This window comes from Pinus tabuliformis, chromosome 4_1 (genome assembly GCF_031772625.1).
Source record: "Pinus tabuliformis cultivar Carrire ecotype Pingquan chromosome 4_1, CPIR1, whole genome shotgun sequence".
NCBI classification, from domain to species: Eukaryota; Viridiplantae; Streptophyta; class Pinopsida; order Pinales; family Pinaceae; genus Pinus; species Pinus tabuliformis.
The window spans coordinates 132,090,277-132,096,688 of record NC_142303.1 but is presented as its reverse complement, the minus strand read 5'-3'; positions in this window follow the sequence as shown (position 1 = coordinate 132,096,688).

Genomic DNA, 6,412 nt, shown 5'->3' with positions numbered 1-6,412 from the left:
GCCTAAGAAAACCTGCAGAAAACACTGATCAGTTGTAACCATAAAAGAGCAGCAATGAAAATGTAAATCAACAGAAATCAAAAAGCTTTGTTATGTACAGCTAATATACATGATGAAATAAAACACAACATTTAAATGACAACTGTACAACTAATATACATGAACAGAAAAAAAAAAAAGTAATGCAAGAGTTAAAGGACAACTGTACAAGGCTTTATTGAGCAGGGGCCCTCTGCCACTTCCACCGATTCAACGAACAGCTACAAGCTTAAGTTTAAACCAGTCTTCTCATATATTAAACAGCAACGTAAAAGTGCAGTGGAGAAATACAACAACTTCGAATTACATTACAAGAGATTAACTTTTACAGCGTTCATGGACGCGTTATTTATAAGGAAAGAAAGCTAAACAAATTAATTAAATCTACGCTATTAACCACGCTGCCAGAGACACGTAAATCCTCTTCAGCGCGAATCTAGGTAACTGTCATCATGTTTATTAAATATGAGAGGTATGGCTGTTGGATTCATGCTACCAGGATGTCTTCGTGGCTAAGGACTGTGCCACGTAGCTTCACGTGCTCAAAAACAGAGCTACGCAGAGCCGTGCCACCGCTAAACACTTTCGTTGACTATCCTTTGCCACTTGTTTGACCGCGGCTTTTATGGGCATGCTGGATGATCTGGAGGGACACGTTCCATGTCCTTGACTCCTGTAACTTTCCCATGTGGCTCGTTTCTTCAGAGGACACCTGTAGCATGGCGTTTGACAAAATGGCTGCGGAATCCTGTGCTGGCTGTAGAAACCTGGGTCGGTTGTGGAAACCTGTGTCGGCTGCGGAAACTGAGAAGCTTCCGCAGCTGTCTGAACAAAATTATAAACCAAACAACAGTCATCAGCGTAGTTAGAAAACCATGTCAAAAGCTCTTTTTTAAACTAAAATACAATGATTTAATCAACTTGGTGGATGAAATGAGTGGAAAAAGAAGGCTGAGAGGGTGTATAGGAAGGTGCAGGTTCGAGGCTCAACATACCCCCACTGTGAAGGTGTTGCATGTCCTCATGCAACCAAAACTTAGTTATTTTCCCTTAATCAATATGCTCTGAGGCTTCTGCAAGAACATCTAGCCCTCTTCTCTTTCTCTTTGATGCTAAAATGGTTCTTGGTTTCCTGACTGGACATTTGAACTTAAGATTAATCAATGCCCTGCTCAACTTTTTACACTTTTTCTTCAGCTTCCTGTTCTTCTTTTTCCACAGTCCTAAATGGAGCATAGTGTTATCATGGACAATCTTGTCTACCTTACTATGCTCTTTGAGTGCTTTGTTTTCCTGTTTGATGTGCCTATGTAGGACTTCCAATTCAAACACTTCCTGTTTTAAAGACTGTACTTGTGCATCAAGTGGCAAGGTGGTGCTTGGTCCTGCAGCTGATTGTTCCAAGGACTCTAGGTAGTTATATACCTCTTGCTGATTAGGATCTACTTCAGGTGTCTTTCTCGGCCTGAACTCAAATTCTGGTGAAGGAGGACTGCTTTCTCTTTCCAGCCGAAAAGGGCTTTCCTCACGTGGAGGACTTGGCTCAATGCTTGGCTGAGTTGGAGATTTCTCAAGTGTCTCTTTATCTAAATCAATAAAGTGAGACTGTTTTTCTTTGGTTTTATTCCCCTTCCCTTTTAGCCTAGTGCTCCTTCTTAGGTATGAACTAGTACTCTTTTCTTGTGCAGTCTGTTTTCCTCTTTGCTTTTTCTTGGTTATGGCAGCAGCTTGAAGATCTATTAATCTCTCTGAAAGAGGTTGATAATCTTCTTCTATGGATTGCTCAGGGGATGGATAGACTTCTTGGATAGTCCTTTTAACTTTTACCTTTTTCTGTTCCTTACTTCTAGCTCTATCTTCTGTTCCTTTTTGGACTGTTTCTTGAATTTCCATTGTAGGGGAGTCTTGGATTGTAATGCTTTTTTCTTTCCTCCTACTTTTCCTTGGAGTTTTTGGGGAACTGCTTCCAGAGGCTTCAGTCAGTTCTTGGAAGTGGTTTCTTGTCAAAATTTTTTCCGAAGTATCCTTAGTGTTTTTCAACTGATCTTCAATAAGGATTTTTATGAACCCATGATGGTAAAGATGGGGTTAAATATTGCCTACGTGTTTTTGACCAGTAGAGCTCATTTTCTTCAAGCTTGATAACAGAAAATCAGGCAAGTTAAGGGTATAACCTTCCATAAAATTCATCATTAGCCTGGCATGATACATGTACATGGAACCAAAACGACCCTCGCATATGATAAATTTCTGGATAAGTAATAACAGAGTGGGCCATTCTTCTTTTATTGCATGCACAGGGATTCCTTTTGTAAATACAGAGGTATCCATACCTGGGTTTTGGAGCATGATTCTCCATCCTTGATCGTCCACACTTCTGTTTTTGAACCACCTTTCACCTTCTTGAGGGAGACTTGTTGCAGCTGCTATTGTGGCCTCGGTCACTATAAATTTTAAGTCTCCTATCTCCACTGCATGTCCATTAAAGGACCGTGCAAAGGCTTTAGTCACTTCTTTGTTATAGCCCCTGAACTTTTGAATGAATCTAAGCCACCTTGCTTTCTTCAACGACTCCTTCGTTTGAGGATAACCCTCCAGGTATTTTGGTCCTTCCGGTTCAGCTCTTAGTAGTTTTCCCATTCTCGGCTTTAAATTCCAACTGAAAATTCTACTGCGTATGAAGGTTCAGGAAAAAAATGGGCTGATTACGGGATTCTTAGGGTAACTGGAGTGGCCGTAATCGAAGTTCAGGATGTATGTGGTGACTGTAGCCAGGGTTTGGAGCAAGCTGTAATGGATGCAGCGGAAATGGAGAACAGGGAATGGTATGAGTACCGAGGGAGTAAAGGGTAAGCAACAGTAACGAGTTCAACATCGAATGCATGCGGGAGTGAAGTGATAAATGGGCAGAATAATGGCTGAGTCCTTTTGGATCGGATGACTTGCGCACACGTCTCAGCAGACGGCTGCGGAAATTATGGTGAAGGAGAGCCGTAGTATAGTAGGTCACGTCTCAAAAGTACGGCCAATAAATGGGAGAGCAGTCTATCTTGAGTTTAAATTTAGAATGATCATGGGACCGTTAGAAATGAATAAGGTGTGTGGAATGACATCGTGGAAGAGGAGTGGTATGGGGCTTGCCGTATCAAATCATTGCATTTAGTGGAACTTGCTATGGTTTAATAACAACAGTTCATAGACATAAAGAGGAGGAATGAGCCAATAAAGATACAACTGTACAATCATTTGTTGAAGATGGCTCCCACTAACCAGCAAAGACTGATGTCTGCTTATGATGTTAGTGAAGGCAAAATGATCATGAGTCATTTCTTGCCAGCGGTAGCACAACCACAGTCTCCTGCAGATTATATAAGGACCAATCTTGAGGTCCTTGCCAAGGACATCCACCCAATGGACAAAATTGAATTACATAAGCAAACGGGTGAGATGGTGTATGCCTCCTTGGCAGACAAAACATTGGACAATTATAGGCTAGAAAATAGCCTTAATAATACAGCTGCACAACTTGAGTTGGAGAGAGCATCCTCTCAAGCAAAGGACAATAGAATAAGGTCCTTAGAAGATATAATTATAGAGATTGGGCATGATCCCAAGGATATCAAGGGCATACAAGAAATATTAAAGTTGAGGGATGCAGACATGGCAGCTTTGAAGAGAAAGATCAAGATCCCAGCCACAATTCACCCTCAAACAGATGAAGTTGCCCAGCAAAGGCATGATCAAGATGCCACAGCTTTGCTGGTATCTCTATACAAGCAGCTAATTCAGACTCAAGAAAAGCTGGGAGAATCAGAGGCTGCACAGGCAGCATTACAGGCAGCTTTGAAGCAAAGAGAAGAAGGTCAGACCTCCCAGCCTCCTCCTGAAGTAATTAACCTTGAGGAAGCTGCTCCAACTACTGTTCCTCCTCCTCAACAAACAGAACATGCAGCAACATCCACCTCAGCACCACCACCAACAACAGAGCAGGCCCCAAGCCTGGACATGCAAAAGCTGAGGAATGAGATCCAGGCCTTGGAAGCACAAATGACAGAACTAAATGAGGCCAGAGAGAAATTAGCCAAAGTCAACGAAAGATATGACAAGTCCAAGCAGACTGTGGTAGAAAAGGGCAGGGAAATAAAAGCCCTTAAAGACAGGATAAAGGAGCTAGAAAAGGAGCTTCACCTGGATAAAGTGGTGGCCGAGATCAAGACAGTGCTATGGGCTAATATTGGCCAGTCTGTTACTGACCAATGGCATTATATTGACACAATCCATGAGCAGTTGGAGCTCATTGGAAAAGCACAGAAGGAAATTCAGAGGTCAAGGGCAGCTCTAGGCAATATGCCTGAAATTGCTACCAGGATGATCAATGTGCTCAATAACAGAACAAGTTCTCAGCTAGCAACCATGGGAATTCCTAACAGAACTGAGACTATTATGTTGGTAAAAAGGGTCCTTACACTAAGAAACTTAGTGCAGACATTGGAGAGAAGGACCCAAGACATGCAGACAGAGGTGAACAGATTTATTGACAAATTTGTGGTATTACAGAACCGAGGTCTCCCTGGCTTACTGAACAGTGCAGGGAAACTGCTTACCCATGAGCAGTATGCCAAGAGGGTCAATACATTTGCCACCAGTCAGATCACTGAAAGGCCCAGCACCTCAGAAGAAACAGGGCCAGCTACAGGACAAAGTCTCTACAATAGAGTAGAGAATTTATTCTTCATAATGAATGAAATTAATCACCTGTTTGAAGTGCCTCCTAACTTCTATAAATACACAGAGGCAGATGAGACTATGGATGCAATTCTCAGGCATCAACTACCCACACAGGAATGGTGGACAAAGGCAATACAGATGATCTTATAGACCAGGAAGCCATTCTTCGAGTTTTGCATCAAAAATACAAGGTGGCATGCACAGGAAAAGCTAGTAAAATCAGCATGCATGAAAAGATACAAGCTGAGCCGACTCAGCAGGACTTTCGGCCAACAAGTCAAGATGGACATCTACAGGTGACAGGGCCGAAAAGGTTACAGCAGAGCAGCCACATCAACGCATTTCCCAACATTTAAAGCAGATCATTCCAACTGACTCAGTGGCCTCCAAAGGCCAAAATATCTTCTGACTGACATGAATGAACATTTATGATGTATTAAAGATAGCAATAACTTTTTATCTGCTGTTATGTACAAAGTTGGTGGAATATTTATTTCTCAGATGACTCAACACGATAGATATTTTGTATTACCATTTGTATATATTTGCCCCTCGCATAAGCTTGCAGGGGTTGTTGTTGATTTCTCTTGAATAAGTGCTTATGTTGTAATCCTTTCAGAGTTTAATAAACAAAGTGATGGAATTTATCAAAGTTTTGAAGTGTTGAATATGTTCGGGTGCTTGTTGAAAACTGCAGGATTCCTGTGTACCTCACAATACAATAAGTTTTCTGTAACTCTCTTTGTTATGTGTTTCAAATCTTTTACAATCCATATATGTTTCTAATGTCTAAGTATTTAGCAAAAAAGAAAAAGAATAGCCTTCAGGATTTATTCATGCAATACCCTGAGCTCAATCTATGTTGTTAATGAATGTTTTCTTCAGCTATAATCTTGATAAGCGTAATTCTTAATTGCTACACTATCAGAATATATCTTTCACAGTGACGTTTGTTTCAGGAATTCAAGTTTGCTCCTGAGCAACATGTTTCACTTTCACATCACCAGCTTAATGGAGAATTCTTAATTGCTTTCCGTTGGCTGACCATACATCACCACTTAAGTTTAAATTTTGTTTGTTGAGATACCCAATAGGCCCTGCAGTCTGAACATTCTTACTCCAGCATTTCAAAACAGCTCACAGCTCTAGACTCCATTGCCCAATGATATACTACTGTCTGAACACTACATCTTAAGCACTGAAAGAAGTCCTTCAACCAAAACATAAACCAAAAACCTGAGCATAATAGCTAGCCTAAAACACTATCAAAACAGAGACAAATCATAAAGAGAGAGCCCTCTCTGATTACAGTTTGGCTAGAAACTGTAATCCAAAGGTTGGTTAGTGGTTACCCCGGCCGTATTCCCTTGGGAGTCATAGGGAACAACCTGGGTGTTAACAGGTGGATTCAAAACTCTGTTTTTAATTGGAAATTGGAGAACTTATGATGAGAGGAGCTTCGATGGGGAGAAGCAGTTTGTTTCAAGCATTTAAAATAACTAAGGGTAGAGCATGATTACAAAGGGAGACAGACCCTTGACAGGAGCCCAAAGGATTTAGAACCGAAGTGTTGAGCCTACAGCCACAACACATAGCCCTATAGGGGAGAAATGGTAACGAGGCCAAACATAGAAGGGGGTGAAGT